This window comes from Balaenoptera physalus (genome assembly GCF_965194825.1).
Source record: "Balaenoptera physalus genome assembly, chromosome: X".
Taxonomy (NCBI): domain Eukaryota; kingdom Metazoa; phylum Chordata; class Mammalia; order Artiodactyla; family Balaenopteridae; genus Balaenoptera; species Balaenoptera physalus.
Genome location: NC_138903.1, coordinates 129,695,181 through 129,712,238, shown reverse-complemented (window position 1 = coordinate 129,712,238; position 17,058 = coordinate 129,695,181). Strand labels below are relative to the sequence as shown.

Genomic DNA, 17,058 nt, shown 5'->3' with positions numbered 1-17,058 from the left:
AACAGAAGCAGCGCTTACCATTTGTGATGACAAAATCCCCTTCTTTTCCGGCAGGAGTGTCTGAACACGTCACATTGGCCTTGAAATTCTCCTCCTTTTCCAAGTGCCCGCCTGCTATGTGGCAGGTGCTTCAAATCCAGGATCACACGTAACGTTCACGTTGCTCTACGGCGCTCAGCAGGGAGGGCTGCCTCTTTAGCCCCCGGCGCCGTCTGCACCTGCCACTGCAGTGACCTCACAATCTCATTAGGCCCAGAAGTTGCTCCTTCCTTTCGATGCTAGGTCACGGCCCGAACCTGTGGGTCTCTGATGCCGCCACATTTCTGAACCTGCCTGAACCCGGGGACACTGGCGGACATTGCTTCTTTAGTGACTAGGACTTATTTCTAGTATTATTCTGATCCCAGACTCTGTCCCTCTTTCCTCTGGAAGTTCTTTTCTTTTCATGACATCTCAGAGAATTTGCAGCTCCATAGGAAACGGAATAGAAAACCAGCCAAAATTGCTGCTCTGTGTGTTTTACTCCTGGAGGATGTATTATTCAATTTGGACGTGTGTGTGTGTGTCTGTCGGCGGGGAGGGAGGGGTGGTGTTTTCCCCAGCTCGGCGCAGCTCACGCAAAGCTCCCAGGATTCCAGTCACACAGCGACTCCTTTCCGCTTTGGCAGCCTTGCTTCGTTCAAACCACCTATTTTCATCCGTTTCATCCCAATGAAAGCTAGACCTTGCTCACAGGTGGCCAAAGTAAACTCCAGGTGACTAAAATAGTCGTTTCAATATAGTTGGTAACTGGCTCTCCCAGGGCAGGGAGAGCAGGGCCAGCCCAGGGAATACTGAGCAGTACTTCAAAGCGCAAGATCCTCATTTCTCTGGAAATCCTTGCAGATGGTGGGGATAAAACACCTGCCGCTTCAGTGTAGTCCACCGCAATGCGACAAGAGCCGGCACCCCTTCCTTCCTGCCCCAGGACGGGATTCCTCTCGCCTTTATCCATGATCCAAAAGGACATCTCACAGCCATGTCGCATTTCAGACTTTCCCCCCAAACCCAAGACACACCCTCTGCAGGTCTGGCTGCTGCCACCACCCAGCTCCGTCACCATCACCTCCCACAGAAGGAAGCCCCGCTTCCCAAAGGCCCAAACTGCCCTGGCTCAGGGCACTTACACTCCAGGGCTCGCTCCTGGAGCCCCACCGCCTCGTCCTATGTTGACTTGTTCTGTGGGACTTGGGGGATGTCTCACCACCTTCCTCATGTGACTGCGGCTCCTAGACCATCCCCCTAGGTGTGGGTGTGTCCTGCTTTTCCTAGCATTCCCGCTACTAACACAGGCCCTTCCGGAGAGCAGAGGCTCCGTGGAGGTGTGCGGAATAAACAAGCCAGTGGGCAGGGGGCTTATTGACGCAGATTAATCTTCTCCTACTTTCTTAAAATACCCATGCAAATCCAACTGAACAGAGATAGTTAGTGTTATAGAATGACAGACAAGACAGGGAAGAAGCAAGAACTGGAACTACGATTACTTTTATTTTTCTAATTCTTCCCCCATCTATATTACTGCTAAGTACTTCCACATTTCCAAAAGAGTTCTAATTTTTATTTCCTGTTATCTTGTACACGGTCACAAAATGAACTGAGATATTTCCCAACCTCTCTTACAGAACAGCAAAACTCTTGTTCTTGAACTGGATTAGTACAAATACATGTGGGATCAATGTCATGCACAAAGTTAGACACTGAAGCTTGTTTAGTCTTCTATTAAAAGAACCAACATTTGACAAATTCCTAAAGAAAACAGAGATGAAATTCCATGTCAACATACACAACAGGAACCCAAAGATGCTGCACACCGGCTTCCCCCGACAGGCCCGGGCCCTCACTACTTAGAAGGCTGACCGCTCCCTCTTCAAACTCAGAGAGAAGGATCAGCCTCCCTTCCTGCCCCACGGGAGAAGCTGCTGGACGTGGGCCTGGAAGGAGCCTGGCTGCTGCTCTGGCTCAGGCCCCCTCTTCCTCATTGCTCACAGCCTCTGCACACAGGGATGGGAAGGACCTGGGATCCAAGGGATTGACACTGGGCAGATGCTCCAGGACCTGACACTTGCTGGTCTCCGCGTAGGCCCGGGGACCCCACAGGAACTCGTAGCGGGCGGGGTCGCTGTGGGGCACCTGCCGGTACTCCAGGTAGCCCTCCTGCACCCACACTTTGGTGAGGAGCTCCCTGGGCTCCCCGTAGATGCAGTGCTCCCTCCCTGCATATACCCCCATCACGATAAGTGCTTCCCAGACCTCCTCCTCAGGGGCGCGGTCACCGTACAGGGTGATCAGGCACAGGACCATCACCAGGAGGCCGGCCTTGGGCCTCTGCCCGTCGCTCAGCACTGCATCACAGGTGAGGCCCAGGGTGGGGACCAGGACGTAGGTGCACTCGCGGGGGTCCACCTCCTTCACGTCCACGCCAAACACCAGCTGCATGCACTCGCAAGCCCGGCTGAAGACCACGGGGAAGTAGTCCCGATGGTCACGGAGGACCATATTCAGCATCTCCGCCTTGGAGATCGGTTCCTTGGTGCGATACTTGAGGAGCAGGAACGCCACCAGGTCAGCCATCAGCACAGTAAGTGCCTCCTGGGGCAAGGACTGGGCATAGGCGGAGAAGGAGGGGGTGACGGGGGAGGAGGAGGACGAGGGGGATGCGGCCTCCTCGCCCGCAGCCCCGAACAGCTGCGCCTCCACCGGGCCCTGGGCCTGGACTGGGGCCTGAAGGTCTGCCTCAGGCTGGCGCAGCTCTCTCATCTCGACCAGGGGCCTGATGACTGGGGTCGGGCCGCCGACGGGAGTCTGGGCAGGGGTGACAGATACGGACCACGGACCTGGGGGAGAGAGGGGGTGTGAGTAGCCTCGGCTGAGAAACGCACCCTGGGCAGCTCTGACAAAGGCCACTTACAGGGCTCGCCTGGAGGGGTGCCCTCGGGCCTCACAGGGGCGCTCCTCCTGGGCGGCCTGTCCCCTGCCAACCTGAAGAAGGAAGCGAGGTGGCCCCTCAGGGTGCAGCCAGCGCAGCCCCAGGTACCGACCGGGGCTGAGAGGGGTGTGGGGAGGTGCGGTGACTTGGGCCTTGTGGGGTCCCCTCTGTTCTGGGAGGGGGAGCCCCTGGGTGCACACTCAGGGCACGCACCTCACCTTGACTCCTGGCGCTGCCTGGGCCTCCTCTGCTCTGTGGCCTGAGGACACGTGCCTCAGACCTGGGCCTTCGCCTCCCGGTTCCTGGAGCCCCTGTAAGAGGAATGGAGGGCGCACCTCGGGTGTAGATTGTGGCACAGCCCTGGGCCCCTCGGTGCTGGCAGGAGGGGTGGGCCGGACTCTGTGTGTCCCCCATTGTTCCGGGGATTGGGCCCCCCCAGTCCTCTCTCGAGGTCCACACCTTGACCCCGGCAGATCCTGGGACTCCTCCCTCTGCTGACCTGATGTTTCCCCTCAGACCAAGGTCCTCCCATCCCTGGACGAGTCCACCCCCAACCACGTGGCAGAGGTGAGAGCCTGCAACGTCAAGTCAGCCCTGCCCGGGACCTCCCAGGGCTGACAGCATGGGCGAGCTCCTCTGAGGTCCCCTCTGTTCTGGGGTCCAGGGTCCCCTCTGTCCTCCCTCAGGGTCCTCACCTTGACCCCCGGCAGGACCTGGGATCCCCCCCTTTGCCCACCTGAGGCCCTGCCCCTTACCCCAAGTCCCCACTCTCTCTGGGACCCGGATGTCAGGAAATGCTGCCTGGGGTCATCCTGCCCCGGTGTTGCCCAGGGCTGACCACACGGATGGGTTTCTGTGGGCTCCCCTCAGTCGTCCCTCAGGGGCCTCACCCTCACTCTGGCAGCACCTGGACCCTCCCCTCTATCGATCTGAGGCCCCGTCCTTTATACCAAGTCCCCAGGGTCTGTCAGACCTGATGGGGAAATAAAGAAACAATGCGTGTGCCCATCCTACCCCGGGGCTTCCCAGGGCTGACGGCAGGGTCGGGGATCTGTGGGGTCCCCTCTGTTTGGGGCCCAGCACCTCCTCAGTCCTCCCTCAGGGGCCTCAACTTGACTCCACGCAGGACATGGGATCCTTCCCTCCGCCCACCTGAGACACCGCCCCTTATACCCGCTCCCCAGTCTCTCCGCGGCCAGGATGTGAGGAAGTACTGCAAGTGCTCATCGCGCCCTATGGCCTCCAGTGCGACCTGGAGCTTCTCGCTGCCTCATGCAGGGGGCCAGAGCCCCTCCCTGGACCCCCACAAATCCATCTGCCATGGCCAACAGCCTCCACCGGATCACAGCAGCCCCAGCGCCTCCCCTCTCAGCATCACTTACGCCCCTCGTGGCCAGGCGGCTCCTCCCCGCCCCCCCCACTACATCCCCCCATACACCCTCCCCCACCCACCACCTGCTGGCGATCCGCTCTGGGCCCTGCAAGCCGGGCGCCCCCCATGCGTAGAGGTCAGACTGCCTCTCTCACCTCCCCACACCGGGGAGTCCTCCCCCGAGCACCCCCAGAGCCAGGGGCTCTCGCCTCTCGCACCCCAGACGCAGAGCCCACCCCTCTTGCCCCCGCCCACCCGGGAGCCGGAGCCCCCTTCCTGCCACGAGCGTCCTCCGCCCCACCCCACCCCACCCCCCGCCCCAGCGGGAGCTCCCATAACGCCCACCTCACCCGCGCCAGCAAGTCCTCCCCATCGACCCGCGCCTCAGCCAGGAGTAGCTCCGCCTTCCTCCCGCCACACGCAGCAGCCGTTAGCCCTCGCCTCGTGTCTCGGCCCGGGGAGGGGGCCCGAGAGTCCTCCCCATCGACCCGCGCCTGCGCCAGGTGTAGCTCCGCCTTCCTCCCGCCACACGCAGCAGCCGTTAGCCCTCGCCTCGTGTCTCGGCCCGAGGAGGGGGAGTGGCCCGCCCGTCGCGTCCTCCCCACCCCCGCAGCCAGTCGTCCTCTCCTCTGGCCCCCAAAGCTGGCCCCACCCACCCAGGAGGAAGCCCTCCGCTCAGGGCCACCCCACGCTTAGCCATTAGCCCCACCTCGGCAGCCAGCGGAGCTTCTTGATGCCTCATGCAGCAGGGCAGGACCCCTCCCTGGACCCCCACAAATCCATCTGCCATGGTCAACAGCCTCCACCGGATCACAGCAGCCCCAGCGCCTCCCCTCTCAGCATCACTTACGCCCCTCGTGGCCAGGAGGCTCCTCCCCGCCCCCTCCGCCGACCACATCCCCCCATACACCCTCCCCCACCCACCACACACCCTCCCCCACCCACCACCTGCTGGCGATCCGCTCTGGGCCCTGCAAGCCGGGCGCCCCCCATGCGTAGAGATCAGACTGCCTCTCTCACCTCCCCACACCGGGGAGTCCTCCCCCGAGCACCCCCAGAGCCAGGGGCTCTCGCCTCTCGCACCCCAGACGCAGAGCCCACCCCTCTTGCCCCCGCCCACCCGGGAGCTGGAGCCCCCTTCCTGCCACGAGCGTCCTCCCCCCCCACCCCCCGCCCCGGCGGGAGCTCCCATAACACCTACCGTGCCCACGCCCGCAAGTCCTCCCCATCGACCCGCGCCTCAGCCAGGAGTAGCTCCGCCTTCCTCCCGCCACACGCAGCAGCCGTTAGCCCTCGCCTCGTGTCTCGGCCCGGAGAGGGGGCCCGAGAGTCCTCCCCATCGACGCGCGCCTGCGCCAAGAGTAGCTCCGCCTTCCTCCCGCCACACGCAGCAGCCGTTAGCCCTCGCCTCGTGTCTCGGCCCGGGGAGGGGGCCCGAGAGTCCTCCCCATCGACCCGCGCCTGCGCCAGGTGTAGCTCCGCCTTCCTCCCGCCACACGCAGCAGCCGTTAGCCCTCGCCTCGTGTCTCGGCCCGAGGAGGGGGAGTGGCCCGCCCGTCGCGTCCTCCCCACCCCCACAGCCAGTCGTCCTCTCCTCTGGCCCCCAAAGCTGGCCCCACCCGCCCAGCAAGAAGCCCTCCGCTCCGGGCCCCCCCACGCTTAGCCATTAGCCCAACCCTCTGCACCCCAACTCCAGAACGCCCCCCACCAGCCACCCCAGCAGCCAGCGGTCCTGCCCTCGGACCAGCACACTGAGGGACCCTTCCCCCAGCCCCCCTTCAGCCCGCTGCCCTCCGCCGCCCCTCCCCCACTCCCCATCGAGCAGCCCGTACCCCTCCCCCCACCCCCACTCCTTCCCAGCGCCCCCGGTACCTGCGGAGTCCAGCCCCCGGCAAAGCCCCCGCCTGTCTCCTGACTTTCTCTGACTCTGTGGATGACGCCGGAGTCCCGCTCAGAAGGGGCTGAAGAGCTCGTCTCAGCACTGCAGCCAGGAACTGTGCAGCCCACTGTCCCAGGCACTCTGTGCGAACGCCACGTGGGTTTCCAGGTGCTCCCGGAAGCCCGAGGAAGATGAGGGAGAAAGATCTAGACGTCTCCTTATACAGAAAGTGGTTGGATCAGAAGAGCACGTGAGGAGGCGCTTTGCTACCGAAGCAGCAGTAGCCACGCGCACTGAGGGCGTGAGGTCCCAAGGCTTGGCGCCTCTGGAAGCAAAAGACACGCCCATTGGCCTTCCACCAATAGGAAGGCCTCCCTGCAAGGCTGCGGAGTTGGAGGAGCAAACTTGGAGATGCAGAGCCCATGGTGGCACATAGGTCAATCTGTCTTTACAGGTGGGTTTCTGCTGTGATTGTTAATGTCATAAAGCTATTCTTTTTTCTTTCTCTTGTTTTTAATTTTTTAATTTTATTTTATTTTTTATACAGCAGGTAATTATTAGTTATCCCTTTTATACATATTAGTGTACATATGTCAATCCCAATCTCCCAATTCATCACAGCACCACCCCCCCGCCCCCAACACTTTCCCACCTTGGTGTCCACACGTTTGTGCTCTACATCTGTGTCTCTACTTCTGCCCTGCAAACCGGTTCATCTGTACCATTTTTCTAGGTTCCGCATATATGCATTAATATACGATATTTGTTTCTCTCTCTCTGACTCCTTTTACTCTGTATGACAGTCTCTAGATCCATCCACGTCTCTACAAATGACCCAATTTCGTTCCTTTGTACGGCTGAGTAATAAAGTACTAGTAATAAAGCTCTTCTTTATATGGACTGATTTCTTGTCTAGTTGTTATCAACTAGCCATCTTCTCACATGGCAGAAGAGGATGAGGCAGCTGTCTGGGGTCTCTTTTATAAGGGAGCTAGTCTCATTCATGAGGGCTCCCTCCTCATGGGCTAATCACTTCCCAGGGCCCCACCTCCAAATCCCATCCCTTTGGGGGTTAGAATTTAACAGGTGAATGAAGGGGACAGGTTTACAAATATTCAGTCCATAGCACTGTCTGTCCAACTATTTTTGCTCCTATGTTCCCTTCTTCCTGCTGAGATAATTTTTTTAATTTACATTTTAAATTCTCTACTGCCTTTTTAGGCAATTATCAGTTTGTGCTAAAACTTTACAATTCACCTATGAAATGGAAGAAAAACCCTCACCATGTCTGGGTCTGCAAAGTGCCTAGCCTACCCTTTCACTGGAGAGGTGTCCCATGGGTGCTGAGCAGGAATCCTACTCTGGACCCCCGCCCTCACCCCCAGCAGCCCTTTCCCTCCATTGCCCACAGCAGAGGCCAGACTCAGATGAAAGTTTCAGGGAAATTTACTAAGAGAAACATTGACTGAAACCATTGAACAGAGGGCATGATAACACAGAGAGGAACTTCTAACAGCCACCAGATCCCTCAGGTCCCGGGCACCCCCCCCAGGATCCCCAACAAGGTGCCTCCGCTACACCCCACCCGGTGGCCCTCCATCCCCACACATTCTGCCTTCCTGAGGGCCCCGCGGGTGGCCTCTCGCCAGGAAGATGGGCGCCGGCAATGCCCGCTCCCCCCGGGGCAGCCCCTCCCCATCTGGCCCACATGCCCGGGGCCTGGCCCTGCCCTATGGTGGGCACAGGACAGTCCCACAGCAAGGCACGCACCACTGAGCCGACGACAGAGTGTCCCGAGGAACAATGGGGTGGCCTTCAGTTGTACTGCTAATTACTTTCACATTTCCAAGTAAATTCCTATTCCAATGCCATGTTATCTTGTTCAGGATCACAAAATGATATGGGAATCTTACAATTTGTTTTACACAATAGCAAAACTCTTGTCGTTCAACTGAATTAGTGCAAATACATGTGTGATTAATGTCATTCACAAACTTATATACTGAAGCTTATTAAGCCTTCTTTTAAGTGGAACAATATTTGACAAATTCCTAAAGAAAACAGAGATGAAATTCCATGTCATCATACACAACAGGAACCCAAATATGCTGCACACCGGGTTCCCCCGACAGCCCCGGGCCCTCACTACTTAGAAGGCTGACCGCTCCCTCTTCAACTCTGAGCGAAGGATCAGCCTCCCTTCCTGCCCCACGGGAGAAGCTGCTGGACGTGGGCCTGGAAGGAGCCTGGCTGCTGCTCTGGCTCAGGCCCCCTCTTCCTCATTGCTCACACCCTCTGCACACAGGGATGGGAGGGACCTGGGATCCCATCCACTGGCCCTGAGCAGATACTCCAGGACCTGCCACTTGCTGGTCTCCGCATGGGCCCGGGGACCCCACAGGAACTCGTAGCGGGCGGGGTCACAGTGGGGCACCTGCCGGTACTCCAGGTAGCCCTCCTGCACCCACACTTTGGTGAGGCGCTCCCTGGGCTCCCCATAGATGTAGTGCTCCCTCCCGGCACACACACCCACCTTGCTAAGTGCTCCCCACACCTCCTCCTCTGGGGCAACAAAGTCGTCCTCCAGGAGGATCAGGCCCAGGAGCAACACCAGGAGGCCGGGCTTGGGCATGCTCGGCCCGTCACTCAGCATCCCATCGTAGGCGAGGCCCAGGGCGGGGACGAGGACATAGGAGTGATTGCTGGGGTCCACTTCCTTCACGTCGAGGCCAAGGACCATCTGCGAGCACGCGGAGGTTCGGCTGAAGACCACGGGGAAGTGGTCCTGGTAATCACTGAGGATGGTCAGCATTTCTGCCTCTGTGGTAGTCTCCTTTGTGCGATACTTGGGCAGCAGGAACGCCACCAGGTCAGCCATCAGCACAGTAAGTGCCTCCTGGGGCAAGGACTCGGCATAGGCGGAGAAGGAGGGGGCGACGGGGGAGGAGGAGGACGAGGGGGATGCGGCCTCCTCGCCCGCAGCCCCGAACAGCTGCGCCTCCACCGGGCCCTGGGCCTGGACTGGGTCCTGAAGGTCTGCCTCAGGCTGGCGCAGCTCTCTCATCTCGACCAGGGTCCTGATGACTGGGGTCGGGCCGCCAACGGGAGTCTGGGCAGGGGTGACAGATACGGACCACGGGCCTGGGGGTGAGAGGGGGTGTGAGCGGCCTCGGCTGAGAAACGCACCCTGGGCAGCTCTGACAAAGGCCACTTACAGGGCTCGCCTGGAGGGGTGCCCTCGGGCCTCACAGGGGCGCTCCTCCTGGGCGGCCTGTCCCCTGCCAACCTGAAGAAGGAAGCGAGGTGGCTACTCAGGGTGCAGCCAGCACAGCCCCAGGTACCGACCGGGGCTGAGAGGGGTGTGGGGAGGTGCGGTGACTTGGGCCTTGTGGGGTCCCCTGTGTTCTGGGAGGGGGAGCCCCTGGGTGCACACTCAGGGCACGCACCTCACCTTGACTCCTGGCGCTGCCTGGGCCTCCTCTGCTCTGTGGCCTGAGGACACGTGCCTCAGACCTGGGCCTTCGCCTCCCGGTTCCTGGAGCCCCTGTAAGAGGAATGGAGGGCGCACCTCGGGTGTGGATTGTGGCACAACTCTGGGCCCCTCGGTGCTGGTAGGAGGGGTGGGCCGGACTCTGTGAGGTTCCCACTGTCCTGGTGTGGGTGGCCCGCTCTGTGTTCACTCAGGGCAGGGCATCCCCTTCGCCCTGGCAGGGCCTGGGCCCTCTGTCTGCTGTCCTGAGGCAAAATTCTCAAGACACATTCCCTGCACTGAAAAGAAGGGCGTGAGGACCTCCACATCTGGCCATGGTGCCCAGGGGCTAACAGGGCTCACAAGGGACAACCAAACTCCGTGGGGTCCATCTGTGCTGGGATGATGGGCGGTCGGCTCAGTCTCCACCTTGACACCCTGCAGGGCCTGGGACAGCTCCCTCTGCTGACTGTGACCCATCTCCTTCAGCCAAGGCCTCACCTCCATAAGACACCAGAAGAGGAAGTGAGGGGCAGTCAATGTACCCACCTATTCTGGGACACCCAGGGGTGACAAAAGGGGCAGGGCCGGCTGGGCTCCAAGTACTCTGTGTGAGGAGGGGTCTCCCCAGTCTTCTCCATGACCCTTGCCAGGGCCTGAGGCCAGACCCCCAGAGCAAGGCTTCCGCCTCCCTGAGCCTACCCATCTGGAAATGAGGAGGGGTCTGTGAGACAGGTCCTGGCTGGGGTTTCCAGGGCTGACCGTTGGGTCAGGCCAGATTTCTGTGGGCCCCCCTTTGTTCCGGGGATTGGGCTCCCCTCTGTCTTCTCTCGGGGTCCACACCTTGACCTACAAATGACCCAATTTCGTTTCGTTTTATGGCTGAGTAATATTCCATTGTATATATGTGCCACATCTTCTTTATCCATTCGTCTGTCGATGGACACTTGGGTTTTTTCCATGTCCTGGCTATTGTAAATAGTGCTGCAATGAACACTGGGGTACATTGTCTTTTTGAATTATGGTCTTTTCAGGGTATATGCCCAGTAGTGGGATTGCTGGGTTGTGTGGTAGCTCTAGTTTTAGTTTTTTAAGGAACCTCCATACTGTTCTCCATAGTGGCTGTATCAATTTACATTCCCACCAACAGTGCAATAGGGTTCCCTTTTCTCCACACCCTCTCCAGCATTTATTGTTTGTAGATTTTTTGATGATGGCCATTCTGACTGGTGTGAGGTGATACCTCATTCCAGTTTTGTTTTGCATTTCTCTAATGATTAGTGATGTTGAGCATTCTTTCAAGTGTTTGTTGGCAATCTGTATATCTTCTTTGGAGAAATGTCTATTTAGGTCTTCTGCCCATTTTTGGATTGGGGTGTTTGTTTCTTTGATATTGAGCTGAATGAGCTGTTTATATATTTTGGAGATAAATCATTTGTCCATTGATTCATTTGCAAATATTTTCTCCCATTCTGAGGGTTGTCTTTTTGTCTTGTTTGTAGTTTCCTTTTGTTTGCAAATGCTTTTAAATTTCATTAGGTCCCATTTGTTTATTTTTGTTTTTATTTCCATTACTCTAGGAGGTGGATCAAAAAAGATCTTGCTGTGATTTATGTCAAAGTGTGTTCTGCCTATGCTTTCCTCTAAGAGTTTTATAGTGTCCAGTCTTACTTTTAGGTTTTTAATCCATTTTGAGTTTATTTTTGTGTAGGGTGTTAGGGAGTGTTCTCATTTCTTTCTTTTACATGTAGCTGTCCAGTTTTCCCAGCACCACTTATTGAAGAGGCTGTCTTTTCTCCATTGTATATCCTTGCCTCCTTTGTCATAGATTAGTTGACCATATGTGCGTGGGTTTAGCTCTGGGCTTTCTATCCTGTTCCATTGATCTATATTTCTGTTTTTGTGCCAGTACCATATTGTCTTGATTACTGTAGCTTTGCAGTATAGTCTGAAGTCAGGGAGTCTGATACCTCCAGCTCCATTTTTTTCCCTCAAGACTGCTTTGGCTATTCAGGGTCTTTTGTGTCTTCGAACAAATTTTAAGATTTTTTGTTCTAGTTCTGTAAAAAATGCCATTGGTAATTTGATAGGGATTGCATTCAATCTGTAGATTGCTTTGGGTAGTATAGTCATTTTCACAATATTGATTCTTCCAATCCAGGAACATGGTATATCTCTCCATCTGTTTGTATCATCTTTAATTTCTTTCATCAGTGTCTTATACTTTTCTGCATACAGGTCTTTTGTCTCCCTAGGTAGGTTTATTCCTAGGTATTTTATTCTTTTTGTTGCAATGGTAAATGGGAGTGTTTCTTTAATTTCTCTTTCAGATTTTTCATCATTAGTGTATAGGAATGCCAGAGATTTCTGTGCATTAATTTTGTATCCTGATACTTAACCAAATTCATTGATTAGTTCTAGTAGTTTTCTGGTGGCATCTTTAGGATTCTCTATGTATAATATCATGTCATCTGCAAACAGTGACAGTTTTACTTCTTGTTTTCCAATTTGCATTCCTTTTATTTCTTTTTCTTCTCTGACTGCCGTGGCTAGGACTTCCAAAACTATGTTGAATAATAGTGGTGAGAGTGGACTTCCTTGTCTTGTTCCTGATCTTAGAGGAAATGCTTTCAGTTTTTCTCCATTGAGAATGATGTTTGCTGTGGGTTTGTCGTATATGGTCTTCATTATGTTGAGGTAGGTTCCCGCTATGCCCACTTTCTGGAGACTTTTTTATCATAAATGGGTGTTGAATTTTGTCAAAAGCTTTTCCTGCCTCTATTGAGATGGTCATATGTTTTTTTTCTTCAGTTTGTTAATATGGTGTATCACACTGATTGATTTGCGTATATTGAAGAATCCTTGCATCCCTGGGATAAATCTCACTTTATCATGGTGTATGATGCTTTTAATATGTTGTTGGATTCTGTTTGCTAGTATTTTGTTGAGAATTTTTGCATCTATATTCATGAGTGATATTGGTCTGTAATTTTCTTTTTTTGTAGTATCTTTTTTTTTATGCTATCTTTTATTTATTTATTTATTTATTTTGTTTATTTATTTTTGGCTATACGCACGAGCTGGGGTCCATGTTACCCTCAGTCCTCCCTCAGTGCTCTCACCTTGACTGCACGCACGAGCTGGGATTCTGGCCATAGCACACCTGAGACCAGCCGCTTATACCTGTTCCTAAGCCTCTCTGAGACCTGGATACGTAAGTCAGGACTTGCTGCCAAGTGCTCATCCCGCCTCAGGGCCTCCCAGGGCTGAAGGCAGGGAAGGGTATAAGGGTCAGTGTCTCAGACTGCGGAGCGGGTATAAGGGGCGGGGTCTCAAAGAGGCTAGGCCCGGGTATAAGGGGCGGGGTGTCTGGTGGGCACGGGAGAGAATCCCAGGTCCTGCGAGGAGTAAAGGTGAGGGCCCTGAGGGAGGACTGAGGGGAACATGGACCCCAGAACAGAGTGGGCCCTGGGAGGCCATAGGGCGGGATGAGCACGTGCAGCACTTCCTGACATCCGGGTCTCAGAGAGGCTGTGGAGGGGGTGTAAGGGGCGGGGTCTCAGAGAGGCTGTGGAGGGGGTGTAAGGGGCGGGGTCTCAGAGAGGCTGTGGAGGGGGTGTAAGGGGCGGGGTCTCAGAGCTGGGGAGAGGGCATAAGGGGTGGGGTCTCAGGCGGGCACAGGAGAGAATCCCAGGTCCTGCGAGGAGTCAAGGTGAGAGCACTGAGGGAGGACTGAGGATAACATGGACCCCAGATCAGTGTGGGCCCTGGGAGGCCATAGGGTGGGATGAGCATGTGCAGCACTTCCTGACATCCGGGTCTCAGAGACGCTGGGGAGGGGGTGTAAGGGGCGGGGTCTCAGAGACGCTGGGGAGGGGGTGTAAGGGGCGGGGTCTCAGAGAGGCTGTGGAGGGGGTGTAAGGGGCGGGGTCTCAGAGCTGGGGAGAGGGCATAAGGGGTGGGGTCTCAGGCGGGCACAGGAGAGAATCCCAGGTCCTGCGTGGAGTCAAGGTGAGAGCACTGAGGGAGGACTGAGGGTAACATGGACCCCAGATCAGTGTGGGCCCTGGGAGGCCATAGGGCGGGATGAGCACGTGCAGCACCTCCTGACATCCGGGTCTCAGAGACGCTGGGGACCTGGGATAAGGGGCGGGGCCTCATGAGCGCAGAGGGTCAAATGTCAGGTCCCTGGTGGACTAAGGTTAGGGCCCTTAGGCAGGACTGAGGGGACCCTGAGGGAGGACAAAAGGGACCCACCAGATCCCCGCCCTTGCAGGTGGCCCTGGGAGGCTCCGGGGCGGGATGAGCACAGTAGGCCTGTCCTGACTTCCTGACGTCCGTGTCTCTGAGAGACTGGAGACCTGGTATACGGAGCAGGGAGTCACACTGGCAGACGCGACAGTCCCAGGTCCCGCCCAGAGTCCAGCCTGCATGCGAGGAAGGAGGGATCGAGGACGTTAGACCCCCACACAGGGAGGGATCCTTTGCCCTTCCACGGGGTCTTGGAGGCGCCAGAGCACGGTCAGCAGAGGAGATGTTTCCTGACTTCTGGCTCAGGGTCCTCGGGAGGTCAGGTGTTTGGTGTGAGGGGTGAGGCTTCAGGTCCGCAGAGGGTGGACGCCCAGGACCCCGAGGGAGGACTAAGCAGACCCCCAGCCCTGGTACAGGGGCCTGAACAGAAACCTGCCCCTGTGGTCAGTGCTGGGAGGCCAGGCAGGATGTGAGGAGGAGGTGAGGACCCAGCATGTCCCCATCCTCGGACCCTCGGGAGACCCTGGGCAGGTGCGGCCACATGTGGGGCCCCCTCACTGCCTTCTGTTCAGACTCGGGGTCCTGTTGTGAGTTTCCCCTCAGGCCCGCAAAGGGGAGGGTCCAGGCCCTTAAGGGGAATGGTGAGCACTACGAGCGAGCCCCGAGGGGACCACCCACCCCCAAACTCAGAACTGGGGGGATCTCACAGAGTCCGGCCCACCCCTCCTGCCAGCACCGAGGGGCCCAGGGCCGTGCCACAATCTACACCCGAGGTGCGCCCTCCATTCCTCTTACAGGGGCTCCAGGAACCGGGAGGCGAAGGCCCAGGTCTGAGGCACGTGTCCTCAGGCCACAGAGCAGAGGAGGCCCAGGCAGCGCCAGGAGTCAAGGTGAGGTGCGTGCCCTGAGTGTGCACCCAGGGGCTCCCCTTCCCAGAACAGAGGGGACCCCACAAGGCCCAAGTCACCGCACCTCCCCACAGCCCTCTCAGCCCCGGTCGGTACCTGGGGCTGCGCTGGCTTCACCCTGAGGGGCCACCTCGCTTCCTTCTTCAGGTTGGCAGGGGACAGGCCGCCCAGGAGGAGCGCCCCTGTGAGGCCCGAGGGCACCCCTCCAGACGAGCCCTGTAAGTGGCCTTTGTCAGAGCTGCCCAGGGTGCGTTTCTCTGCCGAGGCCGCTCACATCCCCTCTCTCCCACAGGCCCGTGGTCCGTATCTGTCACCCCTGCCCAGACTCCCGTTGGCGGCCCGACCCCAGTCATCAGGACCCTGGTCGAGATGAGAGAGCTGCGCCAGCCTGAGGCAGACCTTCAGGACCCAGTCCAGGCCCAGGGCCCGGTGGAGGCGCAGCTGTTCGGGGCTGCGGGGGAGGAGGCCGTATCCCCCTCATCCTCCTCCTCCCCCGTCGCCCCCTCCTTCTCTGCCTATGCCGAGTCCTTGCCCCAGGAGGCACTTACTGTGCTGAAGGCTGACCTGGTGGCGTTCCTGCTCCTCAAGTATCGCACCAAGGAGCCGATCTGCAAGGCGGAGATGCTGAATATGGTCCTCTGTGACTATCGTGACCACATCCCTGTGGTCTTCAGCCGAGCCTCCAAGTGCATGCAGCTGGTGTTTGGCGTGGACGTGAAGGAGGTGGATCCCCGCGAGTGCACCTACGTCCTGGTCCCCACCCTGGGCCTCACCTGTGATGCAATGCTGAGCGATGGGCAGAGCATGCCCAAGGCCGGCCTCCTGGTGATGTTCCTGGGCCTGATCGCCCTATACGGTGACCGCGCCCCTGAGGAGGAGGTCTGGGGATTGCTTGGCAACAAGGGGCTGTGTGCTGGCAGGCAGCACTGCATCCATGGTGAGATCAGGGAGCTCCTCACCAAAGTGTGGGTGCAGGAGGGCTACCTGGAGTTCCGTCAGGTGCCCCACAGCGACCCCGCCCGCTACGAGTTCCTGTGGGGTCCCCGGGCCCACGCGGAGACCCGCAAGTGGCAGGTCCTGGAGTATCTGCTTAGGGCCAGTGGATGGGATCCCAGGTCCCTCCCATCCCTGTCTGCATAGGGTGTGAGCGATGAGGAAGAGGGGGCCTGAGCCAGAGCAGCAGCCAGGCTCCTTCCAGGCCCACGTCCAGCAGCTTCTCCCGTGGGGCAGGAAGGGAGGCTGATCCTTCTCTCTGAGTTTGAAGAGGGAGTGGTCACCCTTCTAAGTAGTGAGGGCCTGGGCCTGTCGGGGGAACCCGGTGTGCAGCATCTTTGGGTTCCTGTTGTGTATGTTGACATGGAATTTCATCTCTGTTTTCTTTAGGAATTTGTTAAATATTCTTCATTCTAAAAGAAGGCTTAATAAGCTTCGGTATCTAAGTTTATGAATGACATTGATCACACATGTATTTGCACTAATTGTGTTCAACGACAAGAGTTTTGCTATTGTGTAAAGCAAACTGTAAGATTCCCATGTTATTTTGTGATCCTGAACAAGAGAACATGGCATTGGAATATGAATCTCTTGGAAATAAAAAAGAACTTTCGAATACAATTGATGAGGTCAAGAAAAAGAGAAATAAAAGTACAAGTTAGTTAATTCTTACTTCTTGTGCCTTCTCATCTGTCATTTTCCAAAACTAATATGCATACATATATGTATATGTAAATATCAGATTAGCATGGTTTACTTAAGAAATAGCTGAAAATTAAGCTGAGTCAATAAGGCCCCTGCTCACTGGCTTGTTTATTCCGCAGACCTCCACGGAGCCTCTGCTCTCTGGAAGGGCCTGTGTTAGTAGCGGGAACGCTAGGAAAAGCAGGACACACCTACACCTAGGGGGATGGTCTAGGAGCTGCAGTCACATGAGGAACGTGGTGAGACGTCCCCTCAAAGTCCCACAGAACAAGTCAACATGGGACGAGGCGATGGGGCTCCAGGAGCGGGCCCTGGAGGGTAAGTGCCCCGAGCCAGGGCAGTTTGGGCCTTTGGGAAGCGGGGCTTCCTTCTGTGGGAGGTGACGGTGATGAAACTGGGTGGTGGCAGCAGCAGGCGTGTAGAGGGCATCTTAGGGGTGAGAAGAAAATCTGAAATGGGACATGCAGATTAGAAGTTCCTCTTCTGTCGTGGATAAATCTTCTGGGGCAGGAAGAG

The 17,058-nt window shown here is 57.0% G+C and overlaps 1 protein-coding gene and 2 pseudogenes across 3 annotated transcripts in view; all 3 read right to left on the bottom strand.

The window, feature by feature from the left end:
- The window catches only part of LOC309652234 (uncharacterized protein), an 80,555-nt gene extending 64,867 nt beyond the window's left edge, over positions 1-15,688 (bottom strand). Inside the window, exons 1-2 of the mRNA XM_082445828.1 lie at positions 15,618-15,688; positions 15,393-15,452 (exon numbers count right to left, since the gene is read on the bottom strand). The gene's annotated coding sequence lies outside the window, so the exon portion shown is untranslated. The remainder of the gene's footprint in view (positions 1-15,392; positions 15,453-15,617) is intronic.
- On the bottom strand, positions 1,999-3,063 carry LOC309652756 (melanoma-associated antigen 10 pseudogene; annotated as a pseudogene). The gene has a single exon. The product of its transcript is annotated as a melanoma-associated antigen 10 pseudogene (transcript).
- On the bottom strand, positions 8,287-9,280 carry LOC309652755 (melanoma-associated antigen 10 pseudogene; annotated as a pseudogene). Its single transcript has one exon. The product of its transcript is annotated as a melanoma-associated antigen 10 pseudogene (transcript).
- Positions 15,689-17,058: the final 1,370 nt, after the last annotated feature.